Consider the following 17,928-nt stretch of genomic DNA (forward strand, 5'->3'; position numbering starts at 1 on the left):
GGGGGACACAAAGTAATTAACCCCAAACCCCACCCTCAGGTTATTTACAGCCTATTAAGAAAAGCCATGTTTTTTCTCAATAACTGAGAATTCAAATACAGCTAGTCCCTGTGTTTGTTGTCAAAAAGAGAAAGAAAACCATACTTTGCTGGAACACATCATTATTAGTGTAACAATATATAAACATATGTCAACATGAAAAGCTTAATTTAAAGTATCATTGCATTATAGATCCCTTGTTTGAAGAATAAACTCAGTCAAAGAAAGTTTGAATGACTTGCCCAGGGTCATATAGTACTGATGATATCAGAACCCAGCTTTTTGACTTCCAGGTGGAGAATTACAGGTAAACTGAGAGTCCCTGGCTGGGTTTGGTCAGGTACTTCATGGCTCTATAATGCTATGACTCTCTGAGAACTCTGTGACCATGCTGCCACTCTCCTGACATTCTTTTAATTAATAAAATCACTGAGCTGAACAAAAATAATGGTTTCATTAAGATGCAGAAAATGCCACATTTAATCACTAAAAATGGCATAGTGCATCATTCCACCTTAGGGAAATTTTTATGTTTAAATATGCAATATAGAGATATTTTAGATAATTAGCAACAAGGAAAGGCAACTAATCTATTACTGCATAATATTTGATTACCTATTAACTTCGGCCATGTAATTGAACACACAGCCAACGACTGTCACTTCCTGGCACTAAAGCCCAGGTAGATACTGCTCTGTTTTCATTCTGTTATTCTAGCCATTTCTAGGACGAATTTCCTTTTATTTTTTATTTGGAAGGAGGTTTTAAACTGAGCATTCGACGTCACATTGTTACCCACTGAAAAGTGCTCTGTGTAAGTGCTTCCTGAAGAAGGCAAGGTTGAAGTGAACCCTTTCAAACCAATGCGTGGCACTTTGTTAGCATTTGCCGAGTGTCCAGCCCTAAGCTAGGCTTCTGAGGTAAGAAAAGAAAGTTTGTGCCTGTTTTTATCACATGGGGCCAGTTACCTTTGTCTGCCTTCCAGGCCCTTGCTGCTAAATCCTGGGAAGTCTGTAATTATATTAGAAGATGGGATTATTAGTGATAAAATGTGGTGTTTTATAGATAGTGCTCTGAAACTTTGTTTCAATGGTCTTTCCCACACAATGTCTCAATAACCCTAAGGTAGGCAGGAAAAAAAAATGTTACTGAGGCTCAGAGAATTTAAATGGCCTGCCCGAAATGTGACCCAAGGCAGACCCAGGACTAAAATGGAGGTCCTTGGAAGCCTAGCCCAGGGCCGAACCTTCCTCACAAGGAAGAACTTGTAAAGAGCTTGCTTAATTCAAGGTTCCTTTGGCTTGGGAAATCCTTTTGCTCCTGCTCACCTGATGCCTCCAAGATTGGATTTCTGGGTATCCCTTCTTACCTGACATGCGTTCTGGCCACATCTTAGCCTGTGGTGCTCGTGTACCTTCTTAGTCTCTCATCTGTCTATTGGTGCTTTGATATGTTAACCACGGGCTATCTTACTCCCTCAATTTTATTTTTGGATAAATTGGAGAAAACAGTTTTAAAACGATGAACTCTAAGACTTTGATGCTGATTCTTTATTCTCAGTCCCAAGCTTTGCCTATACTTCAAAACAGATCTCAATGGACAAGGAAAAATAATATCAGTATTTCAATGGGCATCTAAAGTGCTAGGCATTGTACTAAAAACATTGAATGTTTTTAACATTATGTCAAGATGGGGACTGAAGGGCTTTAAACCCAGGCAGTCTGACTCCAGAACCCAAATGTCAGCTATGACACTGCTGTTGTCTCCCACAATGCCATACTTGCAAGTTTTGTGTAACAGAGCATTTAGAAATCTCTTTAAAATTATGAAATTCTGGGTTTTCTTCCCCTGCTGTGGCCCAAACACAAACTAAGAACATACCTAACAAACAGCTGCAATTGATATTTTCATCTTAATTAGGGATTAAATATCAAATAAATTGTTCTTTTTAACGAGATTTATGATGTCCTAACTTTTCCAGTAGTTCATTTCAAACAGATTTTTTAATAGTAGGAGAAAACAGTACCATAGTAACTTTTAAAAGTATGTGTGGGAAACTAACTAAAAATATTAAAAAGATCACTCACCCACTGTTAGCCTTTATTTTTTACCCCCAAACAGCAACATGAGAAAATGAGTTTTTTCTTTTACCTTTGCTGTAACTTCCTCCTTGAAAATCAGTCCATTAATAAGGAGATATAAAAGGAAAATGTATCTCAAGACAAATTATACTGAAACTTTTTTAAAAGAAACAGTTCTATCAAAACAACTTTGCAAATAAAAAACAATTACCAAATGAACATATTAGGGGAGTGTAGCCATTAGGCATGTTTTTATTATGCAATAATTTATCCACAAACAGTTTATATTTCATATCCATATTACAGTGTTTTTTTCCAAGTCACTGGGAGTACTCAAGCAGAGCTGATGAAAATTCATCAATCTGGAAAGTTCCAGAAGGGATTTTGCAGTGAGTAGAAAGTTGAAATCTTGGATGATAAGGTCCCTTCCAATTTGAAGATTCTATAATTTCCAACTTAGGCAACTGACATAAGGTGAGTATCCTCATGGACTTGATTCCGTAGTGATGGTGGAAAGCAGTGGTGGGCTATCGTGAGCTCTGGAGCCAGCCTGCCTGGTTTTGCTCTTGGACTTGACCACTTAATTGCTGTGTGAACTTGAACAAGTTATGTTTCCCATCTGTACCTCAGTTTCCTCATCTGTAAAATGTTGATACTAATAGTATCAATCTCATAAAGTTGTTGTGAAGATTAAATGAGTTAATGTAAGTAAAGTGCTTGAAACGGTCCCTGGCACATGGTAAATATTCTAAATAATAGCTATGCTATTATTTTCCAATAATAATATTGGGAAAATATTACACAATATTGGAATAATATTCCAGCAATATTGGAATAATATTGGAAATTATAGTCCAAAAATATTGGACTATTATCTGATCGGTCTTGTGGTCTCTAATATGAAACAAACAGTAGCCCATTGTGAGGTTAATTATGGTGAGGTAAGGGCTCATATCTTGTCTGAAGCAAAGGAAATGAAGAAGAGGAGAGGTAAAAGGAGGAATTTTATTTAAAGGCAGCAGAGAGATGTCTAATGTTCAGGGAGAAAAATGAACACTCCATAGGCCTAGTCATATCAGGAGTGAAAATATGATAGGAGAGAAAAAGCCAGTGGTACACAGTCTCTTCACACACACACACACACACTCCTCAGCAAACATATTTGGAGATTACTGGTCTATCTGCATCTTAAAGTTTACACTTTAGCACTAGTGTTTAGTTCTAATATTGACCTATGGCTTCAGTTTGGCAGTTCAAGTCCACACATTTGCCCTGAGCCCCTGCTAAGTAGCAAGTGTTGTGGAAGCAAAGAACGCTGCCCAAGGGTGCACAGTCTAGGAGGAAGGGGCTGACAGGACTGTGCCCACAGTTTTCACTGGGTGGTAAGTGCTGTGCTCAGCTTCTATGCTGGATGCTATGGGGGCTGGGAGAAGGCCACCTGACTTAGCCTACAGGGACGGAGAAGACTTCCAGGCAGAGGTGAAAGCTTCACTTAGACTTGAAGCAGGTATTAGGTTGATGAAGAAAGTAAGCCAAACAAAACAAAACAAAACTCCAAGAAAATTAGACTAAGAAATGTTTTAATTCCTTCCATAAACTTTGAAAATAGGCAGGCCGAGGCTTGAATCCTGGTTTTGCTATTCACTAGCAATGTGACTTTGGGCAAGTTACTTAAACTCTCTGAACTTCAATGTAGTCATCTCTGGGACAGGATCCCTATCTTATTGTGTTGTTCTGAGAATTAAAGAAACAATGTATGATCACCTCATAATCCAGTGTCTCCCACAGGCTTATTCTGAATATCTGTGGTATTAAATCACTCATACTAAAACATAATAAAAGAGGAAGTAATGATTTGTTGAATTTAGGGGAAGAAATAATGACAAGGAAAGCCAAAAGTAGCACAACAAGCTCTGTATTTAGGCTCATTTGTCCATTCTTGCTAGAGCCACTAAATCAGAGCTGGGGTGGAGAACAACTGGCCAAAGTCCATTACATTCCATCTGATGACATGTCTGTTGGCGGGTGGTGGGAGGCTATCGGCAACTCACCTTGTCCAGTATCCTCCTGTTATAATACAAAGCTCCAGCCCAAACTGAAAATTTAAAGTACAATCAGCCAGATCCACCTTCTAATGACTATGACGTTTAAAGCATCCACAAAAGTGAAATTCAAATTATTGATATGTTTTATTAGCACCATCTGTAATTTCACCTAAACATAAAGATGAAGCAAAACAGGAGCAAGAAAGGCAGTCTATAATAAAAGCTCCCATTTATCACAGGCCTCCTATGAGTTAAGTACTCTTTATTTGCTATTTCTAATGCATATTGCAACTTACAAGGCACTCCTGTTCTCCTTCACAAATGAAGCATCCACAGCACAATTGGCGACTTCACAAAGGTCCCATGGCTCCTAGGTGGGAAGCCACCAGAAGGCAGATCTGATTCTAAAGCTGCTGTCTGCATGCCAGGCTAGTACAGCTCTCAATCTGGGATCAGGGAAGAGAGGTACCACGTGTGGTCAAGGAGCTTCCACATCCCCAGGAGTCCAAGGGTTGCCATTCTTCCTCCTTCTGTCTCCATGATGTCGCCACTACAATGTTGTCATATTGTGAACTGTTCTGGTAAGTTACAAATTTTTCCATAGGAAAGAATAGAAAAGGCTACCCAAAAAATGGGAGAGGAAAAAACTAATTGTAAGTCTTCAGAGGTAAGTGAAGAACCTGACCTTGGATGGGGGTATCCTAACCCAGCAGTGGCCTTAGTCACGTTATACTTCTGCTTTGCAACTGATCCCAGATACAGACACAGTCTAATTGAAAAGAAGGAGTTATCTGGTTGTGAGATGTATTAACTTCTTAGGTGAAGTAGAACGCTTTAAAACAAGGTGAATTTTAAAAATCAGATACCTTGATTCAAATCCGGTCTTTGCCACTTAATAACTGTGTGATTAAGCCTCATCCACTTATCTTCTAAATGAAATTAATAGTATTTACTTCACTTTTCTCATCTCTAAAATGGTGAAAATAATACCTATCCTCCTAGCATGATGGTAAGGATGAAACGAGAATAAAAGCTAGCATGTAGAAAATAGTAACCAAAGTTACCTAGTGATATTTTTCTGTGATTATTTTAATTAGCTACAGTATAGCATTCTTACATGAAGTACCTGGATGTAGTAAATAATCAACAAACAGCAGCTATTGTTATTAACAGGGCACATTTTTGTATTGGTGCAGGTCTACTGGTGGAAATAAATGAAAGGAGGAGAAATCTTGTGTGTGACAGTACAAATGCAAACATAAAACCAAAAACAACAATAAGGAAGCAGAAGTGGAAGGAAAAGAATCTTAGCTTGAGTCAACCAACTTGTTACCAGAATTCAGTTATTAAAAATCTCTACAGTGTAAATTTAGCCTTTAGAATTTAATTTTTTTTAACTTTTTCTTTTGTTTTTACCAAAGTCCACTTTGAAGAGTCCAGTCTTCACTGGACCAAGGAAGAAAGGAAAATAAATTTAAATTTTTATGTATTTAGTTAGTTTTGCTTTGTAAAAGAGAAGAATCCAGGTCAGGTTCTTAACTCCACTCACCTCTAAAGAACTCCGAGTTGTATTTCCCTCTCCCTTTTTGGGTGATGCTTTGTCTATGTCTATGGTAGAGGGGAAATGGGGAAGAGACACTGCAGGGGTGATGAGGACAGAATTTAGAGCACTGTAAAGAGAGAGGGGAGATTCCGGAGAGAGAGTCAGAGGGTCCTTGTGTAGTGATCCTTCTCCTTGGAATGGTTTGTCCCTAAAAGCTACTCTGCTCTTTTCCTGTCAGGGATGTTAGCAGAACTCAAATCCTTATGAACCCAAACTCCCAAGCTACTGGATCCGGTGAGATGGCTGGAGCACAGCAGGGTCAGCATGAGGAACACCACGAGGACTCCTGAAACGCCACATTCCCATGGCTGCAGCAGGGCAGTGGGGTGGCTGGAAGGCACAGTGTCTGTGAAACTGTGGTCCTCAGCAAGGAGTGTGGCCGCATGGTGGGTCGCCTGACCTATGAGCAGAGATGGAAGGAAGAATGCCAATTTGGAGGCAGATGTGGGAAGTAGGAGTGCTGTGGCAACACAATGTGGAAATAGGGAGTTCTCTTCAGGTGTGATGCTCACAATTTATATAAATCTATTGATCTATGTATTTACCTACCTACCTCTATGCGTGCGTTTGTCTGGGGGTGGGGTGGAGCAGTGTAAGGTGGGTTCAGGAACTATGTTCGTGAGGGCTGTCTGGGGAGACAGAACCAATAGGAGCTATATCTACACTGATATTGGTATCTCTACAGATATAGATAGATGAGAGGGGATGTATTAGGGGAATTGGCTCACACGACCTTGGTGGCTGAGAAGTCCCACCACAGTCCATCTGCAAGCTGGAGACCCTGGGATGCGGGTAGCGTGGCTTCAGGGCAAGTTCAAAGACCTCAGAATCAAGGAAGCGTATCTGCCCTGAGGATGAGATCGGGAAAAAGCCTGCAAGCATGTGTTTGAAAGGAGGCGAGAGAGGAAGATCAAGAAGGGTTTTCCCAAATTACGGCTGCAACGCAAGAAAGGGAAAGGTGAGAAGAGGGACCCGAGCCCAGGCCTTGGGAGGAAGAGGAGGAAGAAGAGGGGCATGGGCCCGGCCCCGAGAGCAGACCAGGGCTGTGGTCAGAGCTGGTTGCCAGAGGAGGATGCCTGGGCAGCTGGCCTGTGCCTGAGCAGAGGTGGCTGAGGTCCAGGAGCCAGAGAAGAAGAAACGGAGCCTTGCACCGCTGCTCCTGGCTTGCCCAAAGGGAGAAGGCTGATGGGGCTGTTCCTGTGCACTCAGGACCACGGCTCTTGAACTTTATGTGTCGGGAAGGAGGCGAGGACTGAACCGGAGAGTGGGCCCTTCATTTAGTGCCAGCGTCCCAGGAAATGCTCTTTTCCCCGCGGGAGCCTCTGCCTGCAGCTGTAATGACCTTGGACTAGAAGGTCAAACTCCAGAGACTTAAAACCGCACCTACAGTGGGACCAGCCACCTACGTTGTGGGGTATTTTTAAAATAAAATGCTGCACTGTCCTGCAACTGTCAGTCTGAGGCAGAAGTCCTGAGTGCCCAGGGGCGGCGGGTGTAAGTCCTGGAGTTTGAAGGTCATAGAGCCTGGAGTCCAGTGGCAGGAGGAGAAGAGTGTCCCTGCTCCAGGAGAGAGAGAGACAGAGGAAAAAAAAAAATCTCTTTTTGTGTATGTGCTGTTGTTGCCTTTTTTGTTCTTGTCTGTGCCCTCAGCCATTTGGATGATGCCCCCACATTGAGGACAGGTCTTCCCCACTCAGTTTACTGACACACACACCAGTCTCCTCTGGAAACCATCTCACAGACAAACCCAGAAAGAATGCTTTACTAGTTCTCTAAGTATTCCTTAATCCAGTCAAGTTGGCACCTAAAATTAACCATCCTAGGGACACTGCTATTTTTAAATCTACCTAGAATTTGCACCTCTGACTCTAGAGATTGAGGCAGAATTCATTTTCAGGGAGACTATCCTTTTGATTGGAAAAACACCGATATAAGCTCTTTAGTTAAACAAAGATAGGGCCATGATTCTATTCTGGAAGAAACAGATTAAGATAGAGCAAAGCTAAGCTGCTCATCAGAGATTTTTTTTCTCTAATATATTTTATGGCTTCCTCAGGAAGGAAGCAGGCCAGGGAAGAGTGGAGACGGGCAGAGTGGTGATAAAACAGGGAGCTCATGGAGAGGAGGAGAAATGGACTTTAGCACCACAGTGGCAGGCAGGAGATTAAGAGCAGAGTTTAATTGCGAGGAATTCCTTCTATGGGGTTATGACCAATCTGCTTTAGGAGCAATGATACAGAATTTTCTATTTCCCTTTTGGTGGCGCTGTGGTTTGGATGTTTGTACCCCAAAAAATTTCATGTTGAAATTTGATCCCAGTGTTGGAGGTGGGACTTTATGAAAGGGGTTTGGGTCATGGGGGAAGATCCCATATGAACTGATTAATACTCTCCCTCAGGGATGAGTGAGTTCTCATCTCATTAGTTCCCGATCCTGCTGGTTGTTACAAAGAGCCCGGCACCCTCACCTCTCTCTTGCTTCCTTTCCATATGATCTCTGCATACACCAGCTTCCTTCCTCTCATGCCGTGCGTGGAAGCAGCCCGAGGTCCTAATGGCAGATGCCTAATCTTGAACCTTCCAGCCCATCAGAATAGTAAGCCAAATAAATCTTTTTTCTCTGTAAGTTTCCCAGCCTCAGGCATTTCTTGATAACGCAAAATGGACTAAGGCATGTGGTATGACTCCTCATGTTATTCTCAAACCCTCAGTAAAGTTTTGTCACTCTCTATGGCTGGCGTCAGCCATGTTGTTGGAATAAAGAGAGGAGCTGGTGTCCACAGGGGGCAACCTATTAACAGCGAGATAAGGTCGGGAGATGACAAGAGGAAACACGGAGCTGGTGTAAGCATTCCCTGACAAATCTTCAGAAGTTCTTGTGAAAGAAGACTACATGGTTCTTGTTCACACAGGATGGGATTCACATTATTTGAGGGAGGGATATTGCCATAGACATTGGGGGTACCTGGCAGCACATGAACCCACTTTTTATGTTTAGGGATGTCCTCACTGTATGAGTCTCCATGAGGGTTAGAGACCTCCACTATTGAGGTCAAATAGGCCAGAGACTTGTTTTTCCAGCCTCCTGCCCTGGAGAGGGGGCATGTGACCCAGGCTTGGCCAGTCAGGCACCTCCCCAGGACTTTGCATTGGAAGCTAGTGAACTGATGAAGAGGAGTGATAGAGAGTCTATTCTGAGGAGTGGGGTGGTGGAGTAGAAGGCAGCTAAAGCCTCCAGTTTCCTGGGGCAGGAGAGAGAGTAGGATTGGTAGCATTATTTAGTTGAGAACATCCAAGAAGCAGATGCCAAGATGGGATTCGAGGTTTATTAGGGAAAGAAATTCATTAGGGAAAATGGCTCTGGGGGATAAAGAGAAAGGGAGTGGGAGTTGGTGGAGAGAACCATTAGATTGGGAGACAGGTCTAACAACTGTAAAAGGATAAAGAGAAACAAAGAATGGTGGGAAGAGCCTCAGACTGCAGCAGAATTCTGAGACAATCTTGGCTTGGCCAATGGAGAGTCTCCAGGCAAAAGCTGCTGTGTTCATTTTTCTATTGCTGCTGCAACAGATTACCTGACCCTTTGAAGCTGAAAACAACACAATGATTATACTGTATTGTATATCTGTAATTTGCTAAGAGGGTAGATCCCAAGTGTCTTTACCATACCAAGAAATAAAAATAAAAAATAAAAAAGAATAGTAACTATGTGAGGTGATGGAAATGTTAATTAGCTTGATTGTGGTGAGGAACACAAATCTATTATCTTACAATTCTGGAGGTCAGAAGTCTGACATGAGTCTTAGTGCTAAAATCAAGGAACTGACAGGATTGGTTCTGCTGAGAGCTTCAGGAAGCTGGGGCCTGCCCTTTTCAGCTCCCAGTAACTGCCAGCATTCCTTGGCCTGTGGCTGCATCACTTCAATCTCTGCTTCTGTCATCACCTCTCCTACTTCTCCCTCTGATCACCTGCATCCCTCTTATAAGGACGCTTGTGGTTACACTGGGCTCTAAGTAATCTGGGATACTCTTCCAAGATTACATGTGCAAAGTCCCCTTTGCCCTATAAAGTAACATTCACTGGTTTCTTATCCTGGTGGCGAGTGCAAGCTCTGATGTCCAGTGTCTAGTGCTATCAGCAGCAGTGCCCATCACTCATGTTCTTGTGGCATGATTTATACTTGGGTTCTAGATACCTAGAGTCTCTCTTCTTCTACCTGTTTTCTGAACCTTCTCAAAATTTCCTGGTGTTTCTGTGAGCTCCTTGGTCATCTTTTAATAAACTTCTTTTCTAGTCAACTCAATCAGAGTCAGTGTGGCTGATCATTATTAGGTTTGGTGAAAACAGGAGGTTCTGTTACTAAAAGGAAAAGGGGAAATAATTCTTCTAATTTTAGAGACTAAATTTTCCAACCTTCCTTGTGGCCAGGCATGGCCATGTGACTAAATTCTCATCAGGGAAATGTGAGCAGAAGTGATGTGTCTAACCTCCATGTCACTTCTTCAAAAGGAACTCCTTTGCACACTCCTTCCTCCTTTTCTCCCCTCTTCTGGGTTCAGTATGTACATGGTATTGGGGAGTCAGCTTGCTTCAGTGAATAAGAGCAACATTTGAGGAGATGACAGGGCACCTAGAAAGATGGAACAAGGCTCTCCGGATGATTTTATGTAGCAGAACCACCTTCCTATGTTTGTGGGTCTGTATTCTTGTGGTTTGTTATGTGAGAGAGAAATAAGCCTGTATTGGTTAAGCAACTGTATTTGGGGGTCTCTTTTGAAAGCCACAAGCCTATTCTAGGTTTAGTATAACCAAATGAAAACAGCCAATTTATGTCTAATATTCCTGACTAGTTCAGATATAAGAACCAGGAGTGATTCTAGCATCTCAGGGAAGGGGGAGAAGGAGGGATTCTGGGAGTAATTGTTGGGAAAGTTGGTTGATGAGGGCAGTAAAATTTCAGTAGTAGTATTTAAGAATGAGAATTTGTTAGTCTATGACATGCAGGGGTAAGACAATGACATTTTAGGGGTCTGAGTAGCCACTGCCACTGAATAGCATAGGTGAAAGAGTCACACAAGGAGGCTATGGGGTGAAGTAATTAATACTCACAGTCAGGAGTAGCTTAAATAAAGAAAATAACAAACTCAAATCACTAAATTCTCAGCCCAAAGCACAGTTAGAAAAAAAGGGAATCATATATAACTATGCTAAAATAATCTCTTGCAGCAGGGCCAAAATAGCTGCAAACCAAATGCAATGGTTAATTCTGAATTTTGCTTTGATCTGTTGAATTCTCAGGCTTGTCAGTAGAACACTGAACATAAAAATGTGGAACCCTGACCACTGAAATGGGGATATATGGAAGGATTCAGAGGCCTCGTAAGGTTTTGATCCTCCAATTGCTGCTGCCCCTCTGAGGGCCGCAGAGGAACATATGTCCATAGGTCACAGTTCCTGAATCCCTACAAAGAAGCTAGTCTTTGCAAATTCTAGTGAATTTTAACAGCATAAAGTGGAAAAAGTCTGTCTATGTCCTGATGAGCATCAACTGTGAAGAGGCTGTTCTTGTCTTATTTGAAAACCCTGTAAGAACCTCTCTGAGGACTTACTCTACAAGGACATGTCAGTTCTTTACTTCCACATTCCCAACATCCTTCATTTTCCACAGTGCCATAATTAAAATGCCAACATGCCTGTGTGTATTGTGGTGGGGGGGCAGTTACAAAGTCAAATATCAAAGGAAAAGGCTTTCTAAAAAAAAGAATAATTTTTCCTACTTTATGTTAGCAAAAATAACTGTGGAATATGATTGGGTAATGGATTATGGGGTGCTAGGTCAAAGACAGTGAGAACATACATTTAAATGGAGAAGAATTTATCTCGATCTTGGGAGGGGGGCAGTGATATTCCAGGGCTTTCACTGGGTTCTTCCCAAAGAATTAATCAAAGCAATCTAAAATTCATGAGAAAACTGCAAAGATTAGTGATAAATTAAGTGTTGGAAGCGTATAGTAGCTTTGTATCCCCATATAGCTTTCTGATTTGACTAGGGCAGGACATGGATGGATCTTAGCAGAGTGGATTATTTAAACTTAATCAGCTGATGACTGTAACTGCAGCTTCTACTCCTGATGAAGTCTCCTTACTAAAGAAAATCATTGGAGCCTATATGTGCAGTCACTACTTTTGTTTATTTTTTTTTCTATCCCAAGGATTGGCAGGCTTTTTTTTTGTATGAGGCCAGAGAGTGTAATGACAGGCTCTGCAGACCATAAGGAATCTGTCATATCTACCCAGCTCTGCCATTGCAATATGAGAGCCATAGAGCATGCATAAACAAATGGACGTGGCTGTGTTCTAATTAAATTTTATTTACAAAATGGTCAGTAAGTGTCCCAGTAGCAACAAGCACATCCAGTTCTCAGATCCTGGTTTCTAATATCATTCTTCAATCAAAGGAACTAGGGATCCTTGGAGAAACGACTGATTCTAGCACTGGGGTGAGAAATACACCACATGAGCCCGGAGCATCTAATTATACCAAAAAGTAAGGATGTGCTCACAAATAACAAAAAGCAAAACAAAACAAAAAAAACTAAGAAAAATCCATCACCAACAAAAACACACACACACATCGATGGGGGTATGTCAAAGGGGCACAGGAGCCAACCAAAAGAGCTCTTAATGGCCAAAGCTGAGACAATTTGAGCAATAAAATAAAGTAGCATTGGATTATAGCTCAAAGTATAAAGTAAATATCCAAGATTCCATACTGATACGAATACATGATTTAATAAACTAACAAGTGAGAAGAAGAGACAATCTCTCATGCAGAAGAATTCCAAATATAACACATAGATACTCTGTCTTAAAGGAGGGAGAGCATAACTCCCCACTCAAGTGTGGGCTGTGCATAGTGACTTCTCTCCCAAGAATACAGTAAGGAGAGGCAGAAAGAAGTAACTTTACAGTGGAGAAATCTGACATGCACTATTTCAGCCAGGTGTTTGAGGTCAGTATCAATAGTCATACATCATGTTGGTAATATGTACTCTTGATATGATGTGATGAAAAGGGCACTTTAAATTTGTGATCTTTTCCCAAAAATCCACAACACCATTTGAATTGTGAGAAAATCGTCAGAAAAACTCCAATAGAGGAAGATTGTGCAATATACCTGACCACTACTCAAAACTGCCAAGGTGAACTTGGTGCAGTGGTGAGCTTCTGTATTCCCAGCTCCTTGGGAATCTGAGGCAAGTGGAACACTTGAGCCCAGGAGTTCTAGATCAGACTAGGCAACACAGTAAAACCCTGTCTCAAAAACAAAAACAAAAAGAAAACTGCCAAGGTCATCAAAAACAAGGAAAATCTGAGAAAATTTCATGTCAAAGTAGCCTAAGGAAATGTGACAAATAAATGTAATGTGGTATCCTGGATGGCATCCTGGAACAGAAAAAGGACATTAGGTCAAAATTAAGGAAGTCCAAACAGAATGGATGGAAAGGGTCACACAAGGACTGTGAGGTGGTATGGTTAATACGAACAATCAGGAGAGGTTTAAATAGAGAAAATAACAAACTCAAATCACTAAATTCTCAGCCCAAGGCACAGTTATGAAAAAAAAGGAATCATATATAACTATTCTAAAATAATCTCTTGCAGCAGGGCCAAAATAGCTGCAAACCAAATGCAATGGTTAATTCTGAATTTTGCTTTGATCTGTTGAATTCTCAGCCTTGCCAGTAGAACATTGAATATAAAAAAGATTATTTAGTAATAGTATATCAATATATGTTAATTGTAACAAATGTACCATATTAATGTAAGATGTTAATAACAGGAGAAATTATGGGTATATTGGGAACTCACCATGCTGTCTGCTCAATTTTTCTGTAAATATAAAACTACTCTAAAAATGCAAGTCTATTAATAAAAATTATAAAAGGCAGCAAGGCGGATTTTACCTTCAGACTCTACTTTGCTGATGCCTGCTATATCACATTAAGCAGAGAAAACAGTCAAGTTTGCTTTCACCTGGTAGGAACAGCAGAATACTTTTATTATTTTGTCTCAGAGTTATATTAAATCTCAGGCTTTACCCCACAATACGGGAGATAAGTGCCTTGAACATCCCATCATCCCATAAAACATCAATGGATCATAGATACACTAAATTGATGACCTCATGCTGACAGGAGTTGAAGAGCAGAAATTAAGAGCTACTCTCGATGCCATGGTAAGATACATGTCTATAAGAGGGAAGGAGATATATCCTATAAAAGTACAAGAAGGAGCCTACCCCTTCAATAAAGTTTCCAGGAATCTGATAATCCCAGGATATTGGAATATCTTCTTCAAAGGGAATGCCAGATTGGTACGTGTTGTAGCCCCTACCTATTAAAATAATACACTCTGGGGACCTTTGGATTTTGTAGACAGTATTTTACATTCAAATGTGTTGCTCTGATCCATTTACAAGGTGACCTGAGAAGTTGCTTAGGTTCTTAGAGGATGCAAAGAATAAAGAATAATCCATTATCTCAGTTAACAGGGCTTGTTGTAAGATTACACAGGAAAGTAGGAAAACTCAGAAAAAATGAAAATAACTCAAGCTAAGCCACCAGAGAATTAAATACTATGGCTATTTGGGACATAGTGAAAAGTTTCATAATAACATCTACTGACTCTAGCAGCTGGCTGTGCTCCTGATTCCAGTCTTCCACTCTGCTTATCTGCACTCATTTTTTCTTCACTAGGACTAATTCTCTACCCTCTCTTGGCTTCTGTTTCTGCTCCTGTTACTACTACGATGGAATAACTATTTTTAATCTCTTCTATTTATCTCCAGGTTTCTGTTTACTCATAGCTTCTCCTACCACCCAGGTTTTGCTTACTGCCTTCTTCGTGTGTGTGTGTCTTGGCCTCTCCAGCCTGCTGACTCTCTGAATGCTTTGTGTTCAATCTCTCAAAAAGAGTTTCTGATTGGACTCTTCACACCTGTCCAATGTCCTTTTACAGCAGAGCTCTTGTGCTGGCCTCCCTCAGGGACCCCTGGACAACTTCTAGATAGCTAACAAACACCCAGCACAGGTCCAATCAGCACTGACTGTGGTTGTGACATCACACAATGCCAACATGCTGACCTATGCAAAGGATCTTTCAGAAGAGGCTGTGCTTGCGGTAGACACTCTAAAGCTTCACCATATGGAGGCGTTATAGCCAGGAGGCACCTTTGCTGGCCTGTCCAGACAACTGAATTGGTCATTTTGACTAAGGAGGATGACAACCTTTAACACCTTAAAGTGTTAAAGGGAAAAAATGAAACTCCTGATGATTTCAGCTTGGAAGATGAACTACTAGGTTGGTGCAAAAGTAATTGCGCTTTTGCCATTACTTTAAATGGCAAAAAGCACAATTACTTTTGCACCAACCTAATAGAAAGCTTTGACCTAGAGGAAGGTACTTTAGGAGACTGCCAATCATCAGCATACTTTCTGTTTCCTTTCCTCTGCTTATCTATGTAAGGTTTTATTCAAAGTGGGTACTCCTGGTTTATGGTGGGAATATGAGTAGGGTTGTGGAGAAAAAGGATACAGAGGCTCCTAACCCCATGAGTAAGTCTGCTGCCAGTGGTAGCCATACAGTGAGAATACTATAGAATTAGAGTCCAGCAGAGCGCTTTATTAGTCCCTGCCTTGGCTGGGTCATGTGTACGATGATCAACTTCTTGCTGCTTTTTTCTTTAAGAAAGTTAATCTGAACTTGGCAACCATGTTTTTGTTGGTGGAAACCTGGTCATCCAGCCCCTTGGCACAGCTGGTTTGGGTTTTGATTCCCAGAACTCAGTCTACAGGCCTTTCCAGCCTCTCTCTGGCATAGATTGCAGCGCTCTGCAAGGTGCAAGTCCTGAAAACACATCATTTGGATTTCCTCTCTCTGGTTAACTGTCACAGCCAGCTGCTCTCAATCCCTGGATTCATTTCCTCTTGAATTCTGTGAAGTGTTCCCCTTAATCATTCAATGTAAAAAGAAGAAAAACTTTTTCCTGGTCTTTTTTTTTTTTTTAATGGGAGAGGTTTTACAGATTTTCTTTTCAATTTGACCAATAATTCCCTTATGCCCACAGATACTCCTTAACAGTTGTTCTCTTGCTGTTGTCATTTTATATTAATGTTCAGAGAATACTTAATGGAATCTTCCCTCAATAACTACTCACACTGGCTCTTGTTTGGTTTGCAATTTTGAAACCAAAGATCTATGGAATTTAAACCATACACTCCTCAGGCAAGAGGTTATTAAACAATCATTGGTGACTGTATTTAATGGTAAACTTATAATTCATAAATAGGTAGACTGGGTGAATTGAAAAATACCTCAGAGACTCAGAATTAGGTCTCCAAAAAGCAATCATCTGCACCTTTTTTTTCAAATGAAAATAGTATCATATCAGGATTAATTCAAGTTAATAGCTAAGAAAATATCAATCTAGGTACTGTACATAGCTTCAACGCCCAGTTTCATTTTGCTCCAAGAAGCTATATATTTTATTGGACACACACACAAAAAGCTTGTCATATTATTCATCACCCCAAGAAGGAGGTCATAGAGCAGCAAAGTAATGTCGCTAACAAGAAGCAGTTTTCTGTAGTAGACAGCAATTCTTATCCTGTCATGGATTTATCTTATTATTGACAGCAAATTTGGCTGGCATTTACCAGAACTGATGCTTTACCCAGCCCCATACCAGAGCTGGAACATGAAATAGGCTTATACCACACTTAATGTCACTCACATATTTCCTCTATTCAAAGTCATATCCCTTTTCGGATCTGAATGATGAAGGAGGACGTTTAAAACATAGACATCTCTATGCTTTATTACAGAGTAGTTTGTAAGTACTGTTTTACAATGCCAACACTTATATGAGGAGGCAGCAGCAACTACTTTAATATGATTAAAGGTAGCAGTATTCGCTACAACAAATGAGTTCTAACATTGGCCACCAGGGTTGTTTTTTTTTTTTTTTCTTGGTGTCTGGCTTACTTTCTACTTAATTTGTTCAGGAAAACACCAGGTCAATTTGTATTATAAGAATTTGCCTAGCTCACAAATGATCCCATAAGGAGTGGGCATTCTATTTTTTCTAGTTCTGTTGTTTCTGTCATCTTTTTAAGACATGTTGCATCATAAAGCTTCATGTACGTCTCATTTCTTTAAAGTCACTTGAGGGATGAGCTATCAATGAGAATCTGGAGATGTATATAGAAGCAGTAACTATTAAAGGTTGTGTGAGTAACTGGGCTCAGGGTATGCAAATAGGCAAGGAGTGGGATGTGCCCCTTAGTGAGCAAGTGCGTGAATGTCTGAAGCTAGTGCGATGGGGAGCCTCTTGGGGTCATTGGAGGGGCTGATGAAGAAGAGACAATTCCAGAAAAGATGATGCCTGCCACTGAGGCCATCGGGATGATGGTGGAAGGAGGAACAGAGTCCACCTTAGAAAAGAGGAGGAAGAAATAGGGCCTCTTGAAAGGAAAAGCCTTTCTAGCTGGCCATTGACTGTGACTTGGAAAAAGGCACAGGACCAAGAAGAGTGAGTCAATGCTCTTCTCTCTGCCTGGAATATATCACCATCCCTGTACCCAGTTAACTCCTACTCCCCCTGCAGTTCCCACGTCAAATGCCACTTCCTCTATTGCTGTTAATGTTGTCCTTTTTTTAAATACTTTTCTTTCATAACACTGTTCACAGTTTACGCTGATATATTATTTGAGTGTTGATTTGAGAGATGGTGTTGATTTAAATGATTTATTAATCATTCAGTAAGTGGTTATTGTACACTTACTTTGTGTTGAGTACATAAGGTGTTAGAGATATTTGATGAATGACAAAATAAACGAGTGAATGATGTAAGAATTTGATTTCCAGGGACCCAGGGCTATTGAAATCTCCAGAAGAAAAATGAAGAAACCAGTTTTGCAAGACAGCTTGATGTCCCTGGGGGGGAATTTTGTGTATCAAATAAAGGAAGGCTGGGTGCGGTGGCCTCATGCCTGTAATCCCAGTACTTTAGGAGGCCAAGGTGAGAGGATCACTTGAGCCCAGGAGTTCAATTCCAGCCTGAGCAACATAGGGAGACCCCGTCTATAAAAAAAAAAAA

The 17,928-nt window shown here is 40.9% G+C and overlaps 1 long non-coding RNA gene across 1 annotated transcript; it reads right to left on the minus strand.

Moving 5' to 3' along the window:
- Positions 1 to 2,343: 2,343 nt before the first annotated feature.
- Positions 2,344 to 14,835, minus strand: LOC100580001. The gene is made up of 6 exons (XR_001116085.2): positions 14,666 to 14,835; positions 7,152 to 7,325; positions 6,502 to 6,616; positions 4,462 to 4,611; positions 4,172 to 4,334; positions 2,344 to 2,759 (listed from the first exon to the last, which is right to left on the minus strand). It is a non-coding gene; the product is annotated as an uncharacterized LOC100580001 (long non-coding RNA).
- Between the last annotated feature and the right edge of the window lie 3,093 nt (positions 14,836 to 17,928).

This window comes from Nomascus leucogenys, chromosome 7b (assembly GCF_006542625.1).
Source record: "Nomascus leucogenys isolate Asia chromosome 7b, Asia_NLE_v1, whole genome shotgun sequence".
Taxonomy (NCBI): Eukaryota; Metazoa; Chordata; class Mammalia; order Primates; family Hylobatidae; genus Nomascus; species Nomascus leucogenys.